The sequence below is a fragment of the Lepisma saccharinum genome, chromosome 6, assembly GCF_977018435.1.
Source record: "Lepisma saccharinum chromosome 6, izLepSacc3.1, whole genome shotgun sequence".
NCBI classification, from domain to species: Eukaryota; Metazoa; Arthropoda; class Insecta; order Zygentoma; family Lepismatidae; genus Lepisma; species Lepisma saccharinum.
The window spans coordinates 11,878,597-11,902,094 of record NC_139234.1 but is presented as its reverse complement, the minus strand read 5'-3'; the positions used below and the strand labels follow the sequence as shown (position 1 = coordinate 11,902,094).

At 39.4% G+C, this 23,498-nt stretch overlaps 1 protein-coding gene across 2 annotated transcripts in view; it reads left to right on the top strand.

Moving 5' to 3' along the window:
* SerT (Serotonin transporter) overlaps positions 1-23,498 on the top strand; it is a 133,017-nt gene that overhangs the window by 13,283 nt on the left and 96,236 nt on the right. Inside the window, exon 1 of one of the 2 annotated variants that reach the window (XM_083124552.1) lies at positions 17,289-17,307. The exons of the other annotated variant lie outside the window; for it this stretch is intronic. The gene's annotated coding sequence lies outside the window, so the exon portion shown is untranslated. Of the gene's footprint in view, positions 1-17,288; positions 17,308-23,498 lie in introns of those variants that run through there. 2 annotated transcript variants of the gene reach the window in all.

The following is a 23,498-nucleotide window of genomic DNA, read 5'->3' as shown; positions in this document are numbered from 1 at the left end:
ATTATGTCTCTGATACAGGGCAGGTGACGCAAGCTGTCCTCAACTGCCAAGTTCAAGCTATGAGCTGCACAGTGTGTATAAATAGCCTGTGGCTGCAGATCTGTAGCTAACTTTTGCAGCCCTTTAAATCTTCCCCTCATACAAGAGGCACCATCGTAACACTGTCCCCTCAGATTCTGTATGGTCAAGTCCAGACGCACCAGAATGTCTTTCATAACGTCAAAAAGAGTTTTGGCCTCAGTGTTCGGAATCCCGTAAAAGCCCATGAATTCCTCAAAAACATCAAATTTTTCATTCACAGTTGGAATGCAGAATGTCAATTGTTCACGGATGGATATGTCACAAGTTTCGTCAACGATAATAGCAAAATATTCCCGACTTTTAATATCTGCTACCACGGAGCGCAAAACAGATCTCCCTAATATATCAATGATCTCTTTCTGAATGTCATGTGAGAGCCATTTGTAGCCCGAACGTCCCATCCACTCCCCTAGTTCATGCACATCTTCTTTTGAAACTATTTTTAGTAAAAATGTTAACAATAGTCATAATTATATACTTAGCATATAGTAATAAGTCATGTGTTTTGCTGTCTCTGGTCATAGCCCCCCCCCCCCCAAGTTGATGGTCTAGAACATTTCAAATGTGTATTTAAAGTTAAGTTCATGTGGCACAATTCAGAGTAAACTTTAAAAGAGAAGTAAAATAATACATTCGATCCTCTTAAGTAAAATAATTTGGGGGCTCTGCCCCCACATCGTTAACATTGGGAGGGGGGGGGGCTCGAGCACCCCAAGCCCCATGGAGTTGGCGCCTATGATTATGGCAGTCATTGGACAGGTAACATGTGAATCAGTGATTTCAAAAAGCAGTCCTCCACGATGACGTCTGTAATAGCAATAACGTGATTTATAGGCAGATTACTGAGCGAGTTGACGTCCAACGGGTTGACGCCACTGGATATTGCCATTTTGGCCAGTTCGACCTTGGATTTTTAGGTTTAATCTACCAAACATTTCACCCAGTGCTTGTGCATTACTAAAATCTTATTCCCAGAAACTACATTTGAAATATATTTTCTGCAGCCTCCCAAAACAACAAAAGTCAACGTCCTGGTTGCATTTAAAAATAACCCAATGTGAAGTCAAGCAAAACAGATTTCGCTCCCTCACTTAGCGACGAATAAAATTGTCACATTTGGGGCAAGGGCAATGTAGCCAGGCAACATCTGTGACAGTGGCCAGATGGCCGACAGTTATTGGTTCATAAATTCGGCTGTAGATGGCAGCACGTCTGGCTGCGGCAATGAAAATAGAATGCGAAAACATCCACTCAAATTGTTATCGAATGGCGAGAGACTGTGCTGTGGAGAGACGAACGCTATTCCTTCTGTGCACGCTTAGGAGCTATTGGACAGACAAATGATAAAAGATGTGTGCAGTGGCGTGCTAAAAGGGGCGCTATTGGGCTTCAGCCACCACCCAAAATGCCTTCGAAACATAATATCTCTTCGGGCACTAAATGTATTTTACAAAGCCTTGTTACTGTAGGTTTGAGGTACCTCATCTTGAAATTCGTCAGATTTCGCTAAAATACAACATAATATCATTCCTAATTTCGGAACTTCCGGCGTTATCTTGGTCACAAAATTAGTAACTTGCCACCACTGATCAGCGCCGCATGGATGAAAGCCTATTGGCTTGTTGGTGACGTGATTAGTTTCTTCAACATTTGAAGGCGAATGTCTGAATTGTTTTCAGATATTAATACAGCAGTTACAATTCTAATTATCTTCGCAGAAGTACAGCGCCTTGAATAACGTAGTGTGGAAAACGATCCAAGAAACTGGTTCCCCAGACGGATGAGAAACATAGATGGCAGTGCGATCACTGTCGGTGCTAATTTTCTTATGAAAGTAATGCGGCTTTGTTAGTTTTTCGAATATATTATGTAGATTTGTTTGTCTTGAAAGGCGGTACATGAATTGATGGAAACAGTTATATTTGTGGAGTGATTTGCAGTCACGAAATGACATTAATTTGGAAAGAAAAGTAAAATAAAATTAATAAATAAATAGCATGCGTAACACAAGAAGAAACATCGCAAAGTGATTCCGGACGTCAGGTGTTGGATTGTGTACTAGAGTTTTATTTTTCTATGTTATTAGAATATAAATAGTATCCTGAGAGATATTTCATACCGAGGCGACAAACCACAAGTGTCGCTTGGAGGCGAGCAGTCCGTAATCAATGCAGCCTTTCGAACCATAGGGACACAAGCTCTGACTGCACCGTTTCCTCAAGGAGATTGTACACGAAAGCGACACGCGATAAACGATACGAGGATTTCACACCAAAGCGACACGGGTCCTTCGGTTCAAGGCAACTTTCACACCGAAGCGACACATGTTGCTTGGAAACGAGCCAATCAAGAGCAACATTTCACATCGTAGCGGCATGATGGGAAGCACAGGCCAGCGTTCGGTTGGTGAAATCCTCAAGCGACAAGTGTCGCGTGCCCCTTGTCGCTTTGGTGCGCAATCTCCCTAAATCAAGATACTCATTGCATCGCGCATGCGCGAACAACAAACCACGGCAACATGTTGCAAGCTATTGAGGAAATGGCCCAGTTTGAGCGACGCACAAGCGACAAAGCGACACGTGTGACTTATCGTGTCGCCTAGATCTGTTGTTGTAATGTGCGGTTTTTCGTGTCGCCTATGTGTTGTTCGCACAATTAGCAGTGAACGCTTGCCAATAGACTGAAGCCACCATGTCGCTTGTCACTTAGTTGGGAACTCCCCCTGTAGCGCGTCGCTTCGGTCTGAGCACCCTTCCTTTAAGGAGCTTTCCGACCGAAGTAACAAGTAGCACGCGAATACGCCATATGAACGTGTCGTTTGCTGTTTGGACCCTCATGTGCAATGAATGCTATTCTACAGTCTGGAAGTGTGCGTCACTAGTGTGACAGTGTGAACATCCCGTGTCGCTTGTCCCATTGGTTTGAAAGTTGCCTTACACTCATGTCGATGGTACTAAGAAAGTTTTGTGGGGTTCCCTTTGTCGTTTCATGGAATCATCATTATCATCATCGCCGCGATTAGTTTAAAGCGGAAGAAAAGAGACAGTAAACATCCAAAATACAAATGCTTCAGTGTGTATATCTTTAAAAGAAATGATGATGATGATAATAATAATAATGAACCTAATTCATACACAAAAATTTAGTTGCCAAGAGCATTCCACGCGTATTTTTTCTCCCGTATTATTAACGAAAGTATGACGATAACAGGACGTGGTCGACTGTCTAGAATGTTCGTTAATATCTTCGCGACCACTGTACCAAATATCATACCAATTATTACATTCATAGAAATGCATCATGTAAAAGAATCAGACGTTGCAGCGAAAACTCCATTTACTTCCATTATAAGCAGACGAATACCAAGCACCGGGGTCAACACCAGTGCCTCTAGCGGATCATTTTCGAGTGGAACCAGCGAGCGCGCAGAACTGTGCCGTTTTCCACACTACGTTATTCAAGGCGCTGTAGCAGAAGTGAAGTGCTGATTGAATATTACTTAAAGTGATATCAACTTACATATTTATGTAACAGAAAAATGATGTGCCAGTTCTGTGTTCTCAAAACAGTTATGAAAAAGAGAAGTGGATTATAGCAATTCCATGTTATTTACTTCGCAATTACCCAAAAGTGGCAGAAAAGCGAAGTAAAATCAATCTATCAAACATGGGATTTAGTTCTAAAAACTCCGGAGTGTAAGTATTGAAGGTTTAATATTAATCAATAAGGAAGAAAAATGGTTTAGCCTGTCAATTTAAAATGTATCAGTCTTTGTATTACTTTTATGATGTATTAAGTACGGAAGGTTTAAAGTATTGAGGAATGTTATTTAAATCAACATAACCTGACCTATCTACCATAGAACTTTTAAGTAGAAATGGTTAAATGTAGAGCAACGTGAGTCAAATTGTTGCAGCTTGTTCATAACATGTGAAATTGAACACTCTTTGGAAGAAAATTGTTCACTTCATATCATATCAGTGTGTACTAACCTGAAATAAATTACAAATTTCGTAACTGACATAATGTTTGTATGAAAGTGTATATTATACTCATGTAAGGCTAAGTTAAATATCAATTCAGGTTAAAAAATATCTTGTTTACATGTTTTGGGGAAACATTGTCGAAAATATGTTTTTTCAATTAGTAATGATGATCGCAATATTTTTTCGAGAAACTATTTTGCCCTTGTAAATATGCATTAGGCACTAAATATGGGTAGTCTTTCAATACTCATCCTTATACACAAGGAAACGAACACATCTGGGAGCAAAACTTGTAGTTCTCATTACAATTCTGGCCGTGCAACTCTGATATAGTAGATAAGTTTCCAGTATTACCTGACCAATACTAAAAAAACGTGGCATTTATATTGAAATAAATATCACCAATCACTCTACCTCCTGTTACCTAACGTGTAACTTGTCACTTCATAAACTTTATTTGTTACTTAGTAAAGCAAGTCTCTCGAATTCCTTATGGCGCAGGGGGACTTTTGGATGGCCTCCGGTCTACTGTGGATATTTCTAGGCCATTGAAGAGGATCCAGTTTGGTTCTCCCCCCATCCCCTCGTTGATCCACATGTTATTCCCATCATCGCTTTTCTTTTTTAAAATTTTAATAAATCCCTCAATCCGTAAGGAATCCGTAGCAGCAATCTGAAATCTGTCTTACAAGAGGGCGCTGCTGAATGAGAAAACAATCTCGTCTCTCAACTGGGTGAGTTATAGTGTGTTACTATATACTATATTGAGTATAATTACCATAGCACACAGAAAAATACGTACATCGACATTGTAAAAAATGACGCAATACTTAATTCTACATTAAATCCACGACTTATTTTGTAACGCATATTATATTAATTAATTTCATTTTAACGTAAGCACTAGTATCATCAAATTTCAACAATTTTAACCATGGATGTCCTTTTTTTTTTCAAGGAGGAGCAAGCAAGATATTTTTTTCCACGAGGGTGGAACAAACGAAGCACATTTTCCCCCATAATAATATTGTACCCTCAAAACATTGCTTCAGTTTGAAGTTATCATGTTTCTGCAACGCCTTGGCAATGCTTAAAATATATTGCTATAACTGAAATGAAATTACATGTGAAATGTGTACAATTTTGACGGAGTTTAATTTAGAGGGACCATGCTCTCCCCTTGCCCCCCCTTCCGGACGCCCATATTTTCAGATATATTTGTTGCTTGAAAATCTACCAATCGAATATATGAACCTTCCACACATAGGTTAATTTCGATTGGTTGCATGTATTAAAGTTGAGAAACTTTCGCTAAATCTTATTTAGCCAATATTCTCTAATTAAATGAACGTGCTCTGAAAGATTAACGGGAAAGATAATTTGGTTATTGACAGAGTAAGAACAGAGAAATGCGTTAACGAAAATGTTTGTTCAGTGGAGGTGGAGTTGTTGAGAAGTCAAAAACGAAACTAGAAGTTCAGGTTTGTTTCGGTGAACAGTTTTAAAGAAGGACAGTGGAAGAATAATAAAGGGAGAATGAAACAAAGAAAAGAAAGAGCGAAACAAAGAAAAATAGAACAAGAGAGGAAGGGAAGGGAAAGAAAGACAGTGAAAGAAAGAGAAGAGAAGATTAGAACAGGCAAAATAAAGAAACAAAAAGGGAAGATTATGAAGAACAGCATATGTAGGAAACGTGAGAGGGAGGGAACGAAATAAAAAGAGTGTAAGAAAGAAAAGGATGGAAAATTAACAAAATAGAAAAAGAGGAAAAAGAAAAGACTGAGATATAACAGAGACAGAGAGAGATAAACAGTAGAAGAAAGGAATAAAAAGGAAGGAAGAACAAGGTCACAAGGAAAGATAGAATGGAATAGAGTATATAAGGTAGAGAGAAAGAAGTAAGGCAGTGGAAGACGGTGAGAAAGTGAAAGAATGTGATAGAAACGGAAATAATAAGGACGGTTAAAGAAGAAATAGTTGAGAGAGTGGTTCAGACTTAGTGAGAGAAATTGCCAGGGATAAAAAGAGCCTACAAACGAGCAAGGAGCAGAACCTGTTTTCCTTATCTATACCACTCCTACTTTGACTGTAGACATGTTCAGACACAGTGATTTATCCACACACCCCTAACACCCCCCAACACCCTCCCAAATTTTGGTGAACACCCCCCCAAGCAGAAAAGTGGAACACCCCCCCCTACAGGGGGGTGTAAATATAGATGTTTATATCAACAATAGAATGACAATACTTTAACATTAACCGAAAGGAATCATTTGTAGCTGAAGAAGCGTAGTTCAATGGACCTTTCGATCAACTAAACCAAAGTGTCAAGGAAGGAGGGTGGAATGTTCAGCATGGTCATTTCCTGGTAACACGAGCTCCCTTGACAATGCTTCGGTCAGCTCTAGAGAAGGGACATTGCCATCTGGAAAATGTCAAACTGACCTCTCGCCCTCCTTCCAGGGAGCAAATTCCGCGCACAGTGTTGACAGTTCAGCGTTTGAATACCTTATATATTTCTTAAATACGTTACAGATTCGTAAATTCAATGAAATTTACATTTTGATGCATTTTCCTTTCGATTCTTTCATGTGAAAAATGTACGATAAAAGTAAGGGAAGAAATTCAAAGATACAGGTTTGACTCCTTGTAGTGAATTCTGTTACTATGGTTAGCAACACTATTTTCTGAAACTTGGCGAGATGAATGATTTTGGAGTGGTAGAGAAAAGAACAGTCAAATGCCTTAGGTCAGTCTCAGTGTAGCATTTCCATTCGTTTGTTGTCGTTCTGTTTAGTGTATAACAATGTCTGAAACATTACTGCAAAACTGTCTGAAGAAGATAGAGAAAATGAAAAACCAGACAGAAAGAAACCGAAAGTGGTGAGTAGAAAATCAGTGACACTATATGTAGGTATAATTTCTTCCAACCGATATTCATAAAGTACCAATATAAAATTTACTGACCGAGTATTCGATATAAAATGGCAAGTATTTCATGAAGAATCTAAGTGATTCATTCACGTCTATAGTTGATGACCATTTTTGTGGCTCCAAGAGTTCTTACCTTTGTAAAAGAAATTATATACTATTAGAAAGAGAGTTGTAAAAGGGGGAGAGTCCACGTGTGGTACTTGCCTGGGCGCTAAGTACAAATGGGGTGCTGAACAAGCAAAACAGATAATATTAAAGTTAAATTAAAGTTAAAATTAAAATTTAAATTAAAGTTATTCTCAGTTTGCAAAGATATAGCTTTAGTAAAAACTGTCTTTCTCTTTGTATCTAGTCGGTTGCCTGACATAATGACATGTTAATTTTATTCAACTTTTCAGGGGAAGCAAAGGAAGTGTAAGCAGGCCCATAGCTAGAGGGGAGCAGGGGGCAACTACCCCCTGAGAGCCTGCATTACCCCCCTGTGAAAAATAGAGAACACCTAGAATTCTCACTGATCTTTAGAATTACTCTAGCAACGAAACAAAGACACTTATTGATTTTGTGATTTATGAAGGTGTGGGATTCAGTATAATGTTATATCAGGATTGGAGGGGGGGATTCCCTTTTTGGTAATAGTGATTCATGTGGTAGAGAGAGGGAGTGGATGTTTGATTTTTGTTACTTAGCGTTGCTTTTCTGCCACTTATAGCTAATCGCAACAATGAATGATGACGTGAAATTGATGAAGAGACACTCATTATCCCCCCCACCCTCCCGACCTTCGACGGAAGTCCATTCTAGGGGAGGCAAACATTGAAGTAAAAAAAAACAAGACTAGGAGAATCTGAGAATAGCAGGACAAATGGATACTCATGATGGAATTAGTTTTTACGAGTTCCTTGCATTTTTTTTCGAGATGGCCAAGAGCACTTGTAAGGGGCAATTGCCCCCTCTCGATTTTAAATTTTATACAAATAAAAATACATTTCGTAAAATTTTCTTGCTCGCTTCGCTCGCAATGTCTTCTGTTCTTATAGTCAAAGTTCAGAGCCATAGCTATAGGGCAGTGGGAGTCGGTCCTGGGAGCCACACGATCTATATGAAAAAAAAATGTTAACGAGAATGCCATGGCGCCCCGTAAAATTATTTGCGCCCTATTAAAACAATTTATTTCTATGACACATAATATGAAATATTAACGAAGACACTGTAATCCAAGAAGTCATTGATCAATCAAGGTATTCCAATTTGTTTGTCAGGTGTCAAAATATGTATTTCAACTATAATATAATTCACACAATATTTTGCAAAATGGTTAACGTAACCAGTAGGCAAATATTGTCTGTAGTGATGCAAGAGTCTCTCCTTTGAAGGAAATAGAGTCCGTGGTGGACTAAGGGACCCATATTTTAGCAAGTACAAAAAAAATGTATTACAAAGTTTTACATAATTCATCAAAGTGTAGATAATATGTAACCATTATTATTGAATTAATTGATTTTTCTTGCATAACACAAGGGCCTCCCAGATGGCACAGTGGTAGCGTCGTCGCCTTGTAATCAAGGGGTCCCGGGTTCAATACCCGGTGGAGGCACAAGTGGTTCGGATCCCACTTTAAACTGTAGGTCCAGTCCCGATTAGCCTTACTGTGCATAAAGTGGACTTAAAACACCAACTCAACTCAACTCAACTCAACTCTTGCATAACACAACACAATGGTGTTGTTGGATTCTCGTTAGATTCCTTTGTGCGTAAATATCTTGCATACTGGAAACTAGAGGGAATCATTATGAAGCATGATTTATAAAGGGCTATCTTAATCAGTTCTGCAGAGAGGCCCATTAATCGTCTATTAACATTATCAACCTGTAAATATCAAGTAGATATAGTCCCTATTAGCCTATTTATGTTAAACTTTATATTCTTTGCCAATCTGGAAAGGTCATTATCGAAAAAATGCCATTTGATGTTCCTCGAAGTTCTTTTTTGTCCGTTGCAGTTTCAAGATATCATCCCTTTTCTGTTACTTATCTCTTTTGGGGGAGGGGTCAAGTACCTCTGTGTACCCTGCTATATCTGCCAATGCGACACAATATATTAAAAATTTGCCCCCTCTAGGATTGACTTTCCCCCCCTACAAAGAATTCCTGGCTACGGGCTTGAGTGTAAAGAATTAAACATAAAATAAATTTAATTTACATTAAGTCCAAAATTTATATCTGACCATAGGCGCACCAGTGAGGGCACGACGGCGCTTGTCACTGCCTGCTGGAAAACGTGGGGGAGAAAATTTGTTTGGTTCATTGTGCTCTTTGTGTTGAATAGTGAAATAAATGCTATTCAATTTTTAAATAATTGAAAATAAAATTAAGCATTGCCTCAATTTAGAAGTGAAAATCCCTTGCCTTCCTTTTGCAGTTAACATGCCATGCGTTTATTTGCACATGTTATTTCGTTTCCTTTTAAGGCAAAGAGGCACGTGACTCCTAATTCCCTAGAGTCTCTCATTTAGTATTTGAAAGATAAACTCTCAAAAGCGCCAAGCGTATTTTCCAAAGTTTTGTAAGGGTATAATGCATATGCATATTATTAATTAAACATAGCGACAGTATCCCATGATGTTTACTCTTTACAATTTTGCTTTGCTCGTTCGGCGTCCTCTTCACCTCACCACATGCCCCCTGTCCCCTCCTGTTCTAACAGTTAGAAAAAATGCATGTATAATTTTAATAGTTCTATGTAGCGAGTGAGTTCCAAATTCTGCTGGTGTTTTCAAATCTCTGTTAAAACTATGATTCACAAACTGAAATAAAGTAATGAAATTCGATATATTTATAGCATGGCCATGAAGACGTTAAAATATAGTGGGAAGTTGGGATGCACGTTTGATAGATACCTGATATTGCTTTTGAACGAAATCTGTCAACGAATTTCATATTGAAGTCTTCAACGAACAGCAAAGAAAGATTGTAAAGAGTAAACATCATGGGATACTGTCGCTATGTTTAACTAATAATATGCATAATCAGTTTGCAGAGAAATTGTTCTAAAAATTTTCTTTCTCTCTTCGCTGGCAGTGTCATAATTTATTTAAGTCATATTATATCTGTATTTATTACTACTACTTCAGACAGGCAAGTGCGCGAACACCCATGCAATGCATTCTCACTGATATTTCAATTGCCTCCCCCCCCCCTCAAGTTGAACTCCGAGTTACACCTACGGCAAGAACGATACAAATACAGTTAAAATATTGCGCAAGTGTTCCTAATTTCTTTATAACTAGCTTAAGAATTGCATGAAATGATTCCTGGTAATAATATGTTAAAATTTTGTGTTTTTTAATGTCATCCCTTGTGTTTTGTCTAACGATTGATTAAATCAAGTACTGAACATTATCGGAAGGAAAGCAATACTCGAAACGTTAAATTGAAATGTTAACATTAATCTAGTTTCCATCTTTTCCTGTATTTGACATCTTTTTTCTTCTGAAATGTTATATGAAGGGAAAGGGGGGGGGGGTTAATCTCTAGAAACATCCATGAACAAATTGAATTAGGGCGAACATTTTTAAAACTGTCCAAAATATGCACTTAACTTCCCAAAACTTACACCCCCCAACATTTTCCAACACCCCCCCAAGGGAAAAATCCTGGATAAACCCCTGTTCAGACAGGGGCATGTGCACTTGCCGTGATGATCGCAACTAAAACTTGGTCCACACATAATGTCTTCCCGTCAGTCTTGCATAATCATGCCAGACAGATCAAACAAAGCATTACGTGTGGACGGAAAGTTTGACGTCTTGCATGAACTGAATGAGGTTTGACGATCGCTCGAAAGACTGTTTTCAAGCAAAACGGAAGACAAGTCGTTGCATGTAGACGCACGTGCGTCTATTCGATCAAACTTCACTTATTATTGAGCCTGGTTTCGTTGATGTTGGACGAGTAATTGTGTTTCAATTTCTGGCGCTACTAGCATTAATAATTTGCAGTAGGTGTCCATGTTCATATGCAAATAATTATGCCAATCTCTCACGTTCCATCCGTAATTCACGGAACAAATTGACATTTTAGAAGTTACCCCTCTTACGTAACCACTCACGAAACCACCGTGAGCGATGTGATTTTTTTCTTTTTAATCTCACCGCACACACTGAAATTGAAGACTAAAATTGGTAAACGCTGTAAGTGCCACAATAATTCAAACATCGTTTTCCACGTTAAACTGTGAAATGTGCCATGCTTTATAATGTGGTAAACGTGAAATGTGGCTGGTAGCCCTCTAAGTAGTTCAAAGTGCGTGTAAAGAGCATGGAGGTCCGCAGGATTTTTTCCAGGGAGGGGCAAGGAAGGTATTATTTTCCAGGGGGCAAACAAGGCACATTTTCTCCAAAAATAGTGCTGTTCCCTTAAAAAAACATTGCTTAAATTTGAATTTATGGTGATCATAAATAACACATATTATTGTGGCTAAAATGAAAATATGTGTGAAATACATAATTTTTGGTTGACTTTCATTTTTAGGGGGGGCACGGCCCCTCTTGCCCTCCCTTCCGGACGCCCATGGTAAAGAGGTCACTAGTGTGCACGTCTTACTGCTTGACGTGCGGAACGATGCGATTTCCCAACCCTTTCGCTTTTGGCACTTACAACGTTACCACTTTTAGTCCTTAAATAGTGGCAACACTGCTGTGGAGACACTATGCAATGGAATGTAGTAGTGGCGCTGATAGCACACGTTGTTGACATACCTACCTTACCTCCGAGCAAATGGACTCGCCCGTCCCACGTCACAGGCAGGCGCACAAGCGATGGAAACACAGTCACTTGTGAGCGAGCAGTCTAACGTGAAGGTCACTATGTTTTCCAAACAGGAACAACGGAGTTGGATCAAGATTGAATGTGCCAGAGGTCGTACAGCACGACAGTGTCATCAAGGGCTTCAAGAGGCGTGCGGGGAATCGGCATTGCCGTACAGAACAGTGGAACGGTGGGTAAAAGCCTTCAACGAAGGTCGTCATTATGGGTCGCCGCGAAAGTCGAAAGTGCGTCAGAGCCACAGTGTGGTGAAAGTTATGGTGATTCTCGTGTACGACTGTGATGGTGTTATCCTAACGCATTACGTTCCTCCACGGCAGACTGTCAATGCCCAGTATTACTGTTCATTTTTGGAGCATCAACTGCGACCAGCTTTGCGAAAGATGCGGCGACACTTTCTGCGCAACCCACCCATCATTTTGCACGACAATGCACGGGCGCATACAGCGCAAGCTGTGGCTGCTCTGTTCGGTCGATGGGACTGGGAAGTACTGTAGCATCCACCATACTCCCCGGACTTAAGTCCTTGTGACTTTGATTTGATTCCGAAGATGAAGGAACCACTTCGTGGCATTCGCTTCAGAACTGTTCCAGAGATTCAACAGGCAGTAGACCGCTCCATTCGCACCATCAACAGAACAGGCTCTGCTAACGGTATACTACGCCTTCCACATCGCTGGCAACGGGTTCTACACAACGCTGGTGACTACTTTGAAGGACAGTAACAGGTACAAACATGTAACTCTTGTGTATCGGTTGTGAATAAATAGTTGCCACTATTTAAGTTCCAACCCTTGTATTTATTAATACCATGGCGTTTATGGAACGAACGAAGAAAGGACTGAGAGAATAGTGTAGACCGGGCGTAAGGCATACTGACTATATCTGGCCTGTTTCGTGTTTTGTTTGTTATAACTAGAGCTTTGTATGTAATTACATATCTATTCCTTTCTAGATACATAACTTGAACAGGAAAATGTCAACGAATTATATAACTGACATGATTTTGAACAAGTTTTATGTTACATATTTTTACATATTTGCAAGGATATTACATATTTTACATATTTGCTAATTTACTTTACATAAATCAACATATTTCGGTATTTTTCCCCTATCTTGATCCTTTTCCCTATATTTTCGATCTCTGAAACATGATCAAGAAAATTTTATCTCATGTGATGCCATATTTTCTAATCAATGAGATGCACAGTGCTTACGGTCACCTAAAATTGACCGCCAAGTCGAAAGACAGGCTAAAGAAGAAGAAAAGGAACTTTTATTTATCGAAAGATGCTGGAGTTTTTTATGTATCTGGTGTAGTGTTATATTATTAAAAAGGTCAATTTTACAATTTTAAGTCGTCCGACCCTGTGGCCGAGTGGTTAGCACATCGCGCTGCGACGCCAAGAGTCCCGGGTTCGAATCATGGTCGGGCTTGGTTGTTTGTGAATGTCCATTCATCAATTTCATCATTTCATCACTCATCCCCATTTTCGCAAATTAGCCAAGAGGCACAAAACGCGAAGTAAAATAAACTAAATCAATCAATCAATCAATCAATTTTAAGTCCATATTTAACTCCATATCTTAGTGAAAATAACTAAATATATATTTACATATTTAGTACATTTTTACTGCATATAAATCCGTTCCCTGGTTTTAACCGAGCGGTCCCATTACAGTTTATTATTAGTAGTAATAATAGTAGTCATGGTAGTATTTGAAAGGGTATGAGGGGTATTCCCCCTTGTGGATGTTGCAGCCTTGCTTCTGCTTCGACATTTTTAACAGTTGATGCAATGACATATGTGTGTGTGTGTGTGTGTGTGTGTGTGTATATATATATATATATATATATATATATATATATATATATATATATATATATACCTAAATGCTTTACTTCCTCCCCCCCTGAAAGTGTTTAAAATAGCAGTAAAATGACTGGCAACAAGGCATTTCACGTTCTCATCGAGGCTCGTATCAGTGTACAGCCTTAACGGTGCATTCTACAGGGTGAGCATAAAGTCTTTCCCTTATTACAAACGTTTACTGCTCAAGAACTATGCTAGATACAGATATGCGGTTTGTTGGAAATGGTAGCTTAACTCATAATGTTTTGCTATCAGTACACTTCAGTTCACTTCGACATGTGCTCCCTTCGTTGCCCTTAGAACGTCTAGGCGATAATCAATTTCTCTCCATGTCTTTGCCAACATCTCTTCCGTCACCGTCTCTGTAGCATCCCGTATTCGTGTCCGAAAAGTTTGCATATCAGGAACTGGTGAACTAAACACTGTGTCCTTAACGTAACCCCATAAAAAATGTCAAGAGGGGTTACGTCCGGCGAACGTGGTGGCAATGGTATGGGAATTAGAATAAGAACCTTGATGTATTGCACTACTTATTGCCATAGGTTTTATTTGCCTATCTAACGTGGAAGTTTAAATATAAATATTCATAATCAGGGAAAGACTTTATGCTCACCCTGTATATTGAATATTCAAGCACAATATGTTTCCAACAACTTCATCCTCTTCCCATTTTTTGCTACATGCACTATTAACGGAATGTTCGTATGGTGCCAGAACATTGAATCATCCTGTATATTATACACATCATCCATACTCTGTCCCTGGTATCTCTGGAGCAAACGAACGAAACAAGTCTCTGCGCAAGTAGTGATGGCTCTACCAACGTGAGAAGGAACGGGATTGCGTGTCAGACCTCGAAGCAGCGTGTACTGCTTCGTTCTGTCCACTCGAATTCCTCCCCCTTTTCTGCCGATACGCGTGGCCTTCCTCCACAGATTCCGGGGATAGAGTATAATCGGTAAAATCATTTTTACACTGTCCCAGCTAACTGTGGAGTGAGGCCGCGCATGGCGACAGAGAAGCGAGGGAAATCTATTGGCCAGAGAGAAGCAGTAGACGCTGCTGGTAAGGCAGTCGCTTTCCCCCACTCCAAGCAATTCCGTTCCTCTCACGTGTTCATTGGTGGACCCGTCACTACTTGCGCAGAGACTTGATTTCGTTTGCCTGCTCTACAGTTAGCTGGGACAGAGTATAATTCCATAGTCGAAGATCAAGCATTTCAAATTGAGGCCCATTAAAAGAGTAATCTAGTTCTGCAAGTTGCATCTTAACAAGGAAGGTATGTCGCTTTAAAAATCCAGCAGGCACTGTTCTTCCAACATGCAAATAAAGCAGAATCTGGGACAACTGGGAAGGAATAATTGGATGAATGATGATGGAAATGAGACGAAATAATCAAATGAAATCTCCATTTCCTGAGAAGCAAAACAAATAAATTGTGCTTATCCCTCCCCAAGACCCTCCAGGGTGAGTCTTTTGATGTTCCGCTTAAAACGACTCCACCTTCCGCCTGGTCACCCAGCATCGTACGTCGAGGGAACACTTCTCTCCGGCGAGTGGCGTCTGACGAATATCTTGCTCGTAAAAGCCTTCAGTTCTCGCAACTAGACTAGAAATATTTGTTCGCAGATGCGTTGATTAACTATAACTCCATTAAGCTTTGTTTTCATGATATAAAAACTAAATATGCTGACCAAGGCAGAAATTTATTTTATTATAAAACATAAACTAAACGTAACGTTTCAACCTTCTAGCAAGGTCTTCTTCAGACTCTGTACCAAGTACAAACGTAACCAGGTACACAAAAGGACGATTATATATATATATATATATATATATATATATATATATATATATATACACAAAAATACTCGCCTCCAGACTATTAGAAAGTAGTTCTGGATCATTCTAGCAGGTGGCTTTCCCTTGTCAACTGTACTTTCACCTGAAAGACTCTGGACTCTTTATCTCACACTCTATTTCCTTCATTCTTCTTCCTTCTTCTCTCCTCTTTCTCTCTTGTCCTTTCCACTCTTTCTAACACGTTCTTCTTAACTTCTTGAGTAACTGTTTTTGGCGACTAGACCGTTTTACTTGTACAGTGGGATCCACTAGCATTGCTCGGCTAATTGTCCACAACTATTTTCATTAAATTTTCTCTTACATCCTATGTGTTTTCAAGCTATGAATTTTATGTATACTGGTGCAGAAGTTGTCAACAGTTTGTTTTGAGTTTTCTTTTAATTCTTGAAGCTCTTATTGGGTCAAACAAAGTGCACGAACATGGTGATGGATAATTTGCACGATAATACTCATGGATCCCACTGTACCCTTCACAATATGAAAAATTCCCTGTCTGTTCTCCTCCTTTCTATTTGTAACAGCTTTCTTTTGTTGCGTATTCTTTATAGGTTTCCATCTACAATTTCTCTCCCTTTTTTTTCTTTTTTTTCTTTCTCTGTCAACCTTCTGTTATTTATATTCCTATTATTTCTCTTTTTCACTCCCACTCCTATAATTATATTCTCTATATATATTTTCTCTCCCTTCATCTCTCCCTCTCTGTCTCACACTTCGTTATTTATCTTTTTCATCTCTATCTCTTCCTTGCCTTTTTATTTTTATCTCATTCTTTTCCTCCTGCTTGCTTATGTTTCTTTCTGTCTCCCTCATATGTAACACAAATCTTCTCTCTCTCACACATGCACTTCGATATTTCTCTCTTTCTCCCTCTTCGTTGTTTCTTTAATTTCTCTTTTGTTTTTAATTTCACTACGGAAACATACACACAGAAAGGGATAAAAACAGCCAAATAAAAGAAACAGCAAAAGGGCATGGAATGAAAAGTACAAACGAGGAAGACAGTAATAAGATATGGAAAAAGGAATGAAAAAGAGAATAATTTGGAAGAGTGGAGAGAAAAAGAGTGGAGAAAAGGTGATAATCGAAGAAAGAGGAGAAATAGAAAGATATGAAATGGAGAGAGAGAGAGAGAGAGAGAGAGGGAGGGAGGGAGAGAGAGAAAGAGAGATGGTGGTGGAATGGAAGAAAGAGAGAGAAAAAGATAAGATAAAAGAGAAAGAAAAAGAAAATTGAAAGAGAGTAGGAAAGCAGAAAAGTAAGAGGCATGAGAAGAAAGGAGATGAAGATAAAACAGAGAAAAAAGAGCGTCATGATCACCGAGACAGAGCCAGTGTGGAAATATCTCGCCCACACTTAATTGCTAGTGTTAAATAGATTGTTCCAATGGCAAGATAGCGAGGAAGGGTAGGGTACGCATCTGTTCGGCTCCCTAAGGGAAACAGGACAGCAGGGCAACTGCATTTTACTCCACACCTAATTTGCTTTCGAATCAACGTGTTGTTTCAAGTCTCACAGAAGAATATACATGTCACTCGTCCCTTAATAATCCACTCTTCTATGATTGCACAACATGGCATTTACTTAAATATTCAGCATGTGGAAAGCAGTTTCCAGGTTTCCCTAAAGAGGTCTCTTCAATCGATAAGCCACATACACAACACTCGTAAACCATTTAGTTAGCTGGTTGTTCAGAGTTGAGTGCATGCCTAGTGCAAAAGGCAAAAGGCCGCGCCTTCCAAGAAGGTATGTAACACTGTGTGTGTTTGCATGTTCACTTCTGGACATGGAGTCGGTCGGTGGCTTGTAACTAGGGATAGGATTTTAAGGTGCAAAAAGGAAGCCTTGACATGGAAAAGGATGTAAGTGCCAAATTGGTCAAAATTCAACTTTGCATGGACAACAATCTATGTTCCATTGCCAATGGCCTAGAGAGAGATGGAAGTGCCAAGTACATGCATGTAGTTCTCACTGATGCCGTAAGATGGCATCGGATGCAACTCAAGCGTTGTTGGCATGGAGAAGGATGTTTCTCCTGAAAATTTTACTTTTTGGCACTTACATCCTTTTCTGTGTCAACTCTTCAATTATGGACGGAAAAGGAATAAAAAGGTTCTGATTTTTTTTCCAAAAAGGTGCCAAAAAAAAGGTGCCGCACCTTAAAATCCGTTCCCTACTCATAACCCTTTATTCTGTACAAATTTTCCCCAACTGTTTTATGAACTAATTTATAGTACTGAGGCACACAGGTGTGGCACGTAGCCCCATGCTATGCCCCCATACCTTGCCGTCTCACTGGAGAAATAGTTGAGGATATCTTTAGAGTCGCTTTTCTTGATCTTTTGTCTAATCGCGACGGTGAGGATCACTGACAATCAGATCAATTTAATGAAGGGACACTCATGAAGGACACACAGGTTTGGAGTGTTAGTACTTTGGAAGCGTAATCTGATATGACGATGTTATATTGCTTCTATTGTCCAGGCTCATCTGTTCCTACGTTTAATTGTTCTCTTTCTCCTTCCTTTGTCTTCCTCGATTGTTCTCACCTCCAGAGGCGCAACCACGAATTTTTGTCTGGGAGGGCCAAGTACCAGGATGAACGTACCTATATTAATATTGATAATAATAATAATAATAATCACATTATTATTATAACTACTACTAGTGGTAGTAGTAGTAGTAGTGCCAATGACGTGATTATTATCATAAATTACGCAAAAAGGGGGTAGAAGTCTGTGGTAAAGCAATTGTTTGGAACAAACGATTTGAAATATTTTTTCAACATGTTCAATTTCACATTAGCTACTATGGAAAGCAAACACACACTGTATTTTTGAATAACACACAATGAATGATAAATGCATTCCGAAGATAATTCTTTTTGTACATAACATGTATAACTTTCATGTACTAGATATGTTTTACACATATGGAGCGACATGAAATTAGAAAATATATATATGCAACATGCTAACACTAAATTGTGTACGTATTCAAAGTTTATTTAATACGTATATACAACACATATTATGTAAAAACATTACAGAAAACAAAGAAATTGCGAGTGAAGCGAGCAAGAAAATTTTTAGATCCAATTTTTGTAATTCAAAGCAATATTCATTTAATAGGGCGCAAATAATTTCACGGTGAGCCATGGCATTCTCTCTTTTAGATTTTTTTTCCCATTGAGATCGCTCGGCGTCCATGACCGAATCCCGCCGGTTTCTAGCTACGGCTCTGAATTTGACGAGGCTGAGAAAGGCAAGAAAATTTTACGAAATGTATTTTTATTTGCATAAAATTTGAAATCGAGGGGAACGATTGCTCCTCTGTGCCCCCTTGCAGGTGCCCTTGGCAGTCAATGTTTGCCCCCCACCCTATTTGCCCCTAATAGGACGCAAATAATATCACGGGGTGCCAAGACATTCTCTGCTTCACAACTTTTTTCATTTAAATCATTCGGCGCCTATGGCCGACTCCCGTCGCCCCTAGCTATGGCTCTGAACTTGAGACTTTAGAAATGGAGCAGGCATTGCGAGCGAAGCCAACAAGAAAATATTACAGAATGTATTTTTATTTGCCTAAAATTTGAAATTAATAGTGGCAATTGCTCCTCTGTGCCCCCTGCTCGTGCGCCGTCAACGTTTGCCCCCTTGCCCCCCCTAGAGTTGACTTCCGTCGAAGGTTGTGAGGCAAAGCCCCCCCCCTGTGGTTGCGCCACTGCTCACCTCTTATGTCTGTCTTCCTTTCTGCCTTCCTCTATTCGTTTCTATTCTTCTATGATCCTCTATTCCTTTTTCATTTTTTAGCCAATGTTTATTTCCCCATTTCATTATTCATGAATATTAACCTTTGTGTGTGTGTGCGTAGACCAGAAGGAGGAGTAGAATAGGACGTACCCCTATTGACCAATCCGCTACACTAACCAACCCCACCAAACAAGGAACTAAATGAAAGAAAACTATTTTAGCTCAAATATCAACTTTATGCATGCTATTGAGTATATTTTTAAGTCCACTTTATGCACAGAAAGGCTAATCGGGACTGGACCTACAGTTCAAAGTGGGATCCGGACCACCATGTACCTCCACCGGGTATCGAACCCGGGACACCTGATTACAAGGCGACTACACTGCCGGGAGTGCCCATTAATTTTGTGTAGGGTATTGAGTGTTATATTAAATGTCGCTGCCGCACAGAAAACATTCCCACACATTCATTCTTGCATCAGGTTTGCCTCACTATAAATAATTCTAGTTTAACCTCTTTGCATGGGGGGGGGGGTTGGCTGAGAGAGAGTAGGCTAGAGCCCCCTCGCACACCTCGTGGCAACACCCTATTACCATTCACTTGGCAAAAACTTCCTCCAAACTGTTCTAGATTCGAACTTTACGAGACAAGGTCAAGGTGTCCTACGTGGAATTTTCTGCATGTGTGGTTCCCGGAAATCGCCTGCAGGGCTGTACAGGGAGGTTCTGTGAACTCCTCTCGCTCCAATCGCATGTGCGTTCTTCCCGGTATCATTAATTAAGATTGCGTGAATCATGTGATTGTGCGTGTCCGCCCTATGATTGCACCTGCGTAAAAGATTAATAATTCGCGCACGTCATCCGCTACTCCTAATCAGTGCTAAGGAAGAGAGTTGTTTAAAATAGACGTTTAGTATTATACAGGGCGGCCACGAATTAAGGGGCACCTTTTGATCATCAATTACGTTTAACAATGAGAACATATTTATAATATTGGCAACTTTTTATTTTCTGAAGATAGTAACTTAGCCATCACAATGACAATTTCATCTATTTTCCACATAATTATCAATTTGAGCTCCATTTAAATCAATGGAGACGTAATTGGTTCTCCTTCTATCTGTTGGTGGCTACCAGATTTTTAAGGTCTGAAACAATTCCGGTTGCATCAAGCAACTTGTTGATTCTTGAGATAGCGTCACTTTTAAGTGCTAGAGGTCCACATTCCTGCAGCATTCCTCAATGATCTTCAGCCAGTAGCGTGCCCAGGATTTTTGAAAGGAGAGGGTTATGTGTAATTTTTTTTGGTAGTCAGTCCTAATTTTGTCATCCTTTCCTGCATTTGATGATCTTTTTTTATAACCCCCACCAACGCCCCCTTGGGTACGCCACTGACTTCAGCTACACGTTATTGCTAATGGAAAATACACGTATACATTTGACACGCTGATCAATACTTAGGCCTCTTGCTGCCATTCTAAACAACATCCACTTCTTTCCCTATGTCGGTTAAATTTTACATACGTGTAAAGAAAGATAAAAGGAGGGTCTCCCCATGGCGCAGTGGTATCGTCATTGCCTTGTAATCAAGGGGTCCCGGGTTCGCTACCCGGTTGAGGCACTTACTGAGCATAAAGTGGACTTAAAACAGCAACTCAAATCAAAGATAAAAGGAAAGATAAATACTAGCTCAATTAATACAAAAGTTATACTGGCTACAGCCGGATTGCGCACACTTTTCCGGTTTTATCAGTGGTATCTGATAAGCCGTTGACAAGCTGTCAAAATGTACAGGATTGCGCACAAAAAGATGAGGCGATGTTGTCAGATGTAAAATGTTCTCAAGCCGTTCTCACTTCTGTTGTGTTTGTTTGTGTGTGTGTGGAATTACACGTGTTTTTGCTGTGTTTTGCCTAACCTACCCTATCTTGACTTGCTACATTTACTGGTCGAATTATATTTTTTATTTAATCCTTAAGAGATTTACTATTGTATTTCTAATTTCTCTCTCTCTTCTTGTCTAAAGGAAAAAACAGTTTTGAGCACAGACTTTAAAGCTATCAAAGTGGCAACGTTCCATGTGCGCAAAACAGGTCAGTGAGATTTGTGCGCAATCCTGGATCTAAAGTGCGCGCAATTCGGTTGCGGCGAATATACTACATGCGATCGCTTTTCCATAAGTCAGTTACGGATAGTGTTGAGATGAGACGAGACATGGCACCACTTGGACGTCAATTATAAACCTTCATCTCGGGGGCCTGGCGGACGAGTGCGTCAAGTGGTCCACTTTCTAATTGCCAACGAAGTTCCCGAGTTCCAGCCCAGTCCTGAACACGGCTGCTCTTTGTGAGTGTCTGAATCATCACTCACCCGCACTGTCACGATTATGGTGGCAGTAAAAATCTCAAAATTTCAAATTCCATGTATACGCTCTGCGATTGTCATTTATTGCTTGAACGAATTTGATAGCAGCTATTCTTTTAAGTACATATAAATACATATAAATGGTTTGCAGAACATTCACAAAATAAACCTTGGTACTACTCATATAATATTCCAAGATCAGTTATTATTTTTATAATACGTCTACGTACAGGTCATGTTCGCACTAATGATCATTTAGCACGATTACATATTACAACAAAACAAGCCTGCACATGTGGAGAAGTTAATCACCTTTTTTTACAATGTCCTTATTTCGACAGAGAACGAGATAAATTATATAATGGTTTGCGTCGCCATGGAGTTCCATTCCCTACATCTTTCTTAATTGCCGTGCTCACGGATCCCTTTCCTCCCACTATATGGATTCTTTATGGATATGCAAGAAGATGTAATTTGACGATCTAGCAAACAGTATATATATATATATAATGTTTTTTTCATTCTTGTGAAAAATAAGTGCATAGTGAAATAAATTTATTTTGCAAAAAACTCAAAAAGATGACTAAAATCGACTAACAGTTGATAGGGTCAGAAAAAAGAAGAAGAAGAAGACTATTCTTTTAAATCGTTTTGACAAACTGTTTAAATATGAAAAATAATGATTAATATCATAGGATTTTTTATTCTTAAAGATGGGTAAACATTATCAGGAAATTCTAAACGTATGTTTGAATTTCATCGTGGAGTTGAAACCATTTTTACATAAACGTTCATATTATTTACACCACGTCTAGTGTTGCTGTTAGGTTCTGAATTAGCGACTAACACAGAATATATAATTTCTTTTAAGAAATAAAATACAAAAATCAACTTACGAGTTCTTGTATTACACTATATATCCCATAATACATAATAAAAACCGTAACAGTGATAATGAATTCCCCTTCTTCTTATCAAAGATTTTTATCCTGACAATAAAATTGCGAATGTTATAAAGAATGACTATCACACTAGGGCTAACATTATCGCGAACCCTCTCGTCCTCCTCCTCCCATGTACAATTTCAGGCCAAGTTATATCAGAAAGTTACTTATATTTTTAATATTTTACCATATTTCAAGTATCTCATTTTTTCGTTCCGTGGCCCTCCAAAGTTCTCCATCAGCTCAGATTTTTTATTTAGCTACTTTTTTGCTAATTTTATGTGAAGTTTTAGCGCCCTCCATATTCCAGTGGTTGGCATCACTGCTTGATACACGATTAATATAATGAGAATATATTGGGATTGTGTTTTGTGACAATACAGTGTCCTGGTTCTCTGTCTTAACCAGGGAGAAGATTAGCAAATCCTTTACTTCCGAGTTCTGAGCCCTCGAAGAGCGTGTTTTGTAGTCAAAGGGAGGGGTTAATTCTCTTCCGGAGCCCTTATAAAATTAATGACCGTCGCTCAGCAAAGGTCCTTTGATGTTTGCCGCCATTTCCGGAAGCTCCATGTCATCTCCGGTTCCCCTGGCTGGATCTGGCCGCGTCTTCGGCAGGATCTGATGGATTATCTTACGCCAAAGTTATCCTGAAAGGATTCTAATTTGTGGTCCATTGTCATCCAGAAGGACACACTGACAGGTTTCATGTGGAGTGTGTCGCCTAATTTCAATGGCGAGTTCCGGCTTGACCCCTGTTGTCAAATCCTGGAGACTTTATGTGATGAAGATAACACGGGCCCCTTCTGCGTTCCTTTGTCTAGTAGCCCGATCAGTTTGACTTATCTGAGAGCCGTCGTACGTCGTGTAATGGTTACCG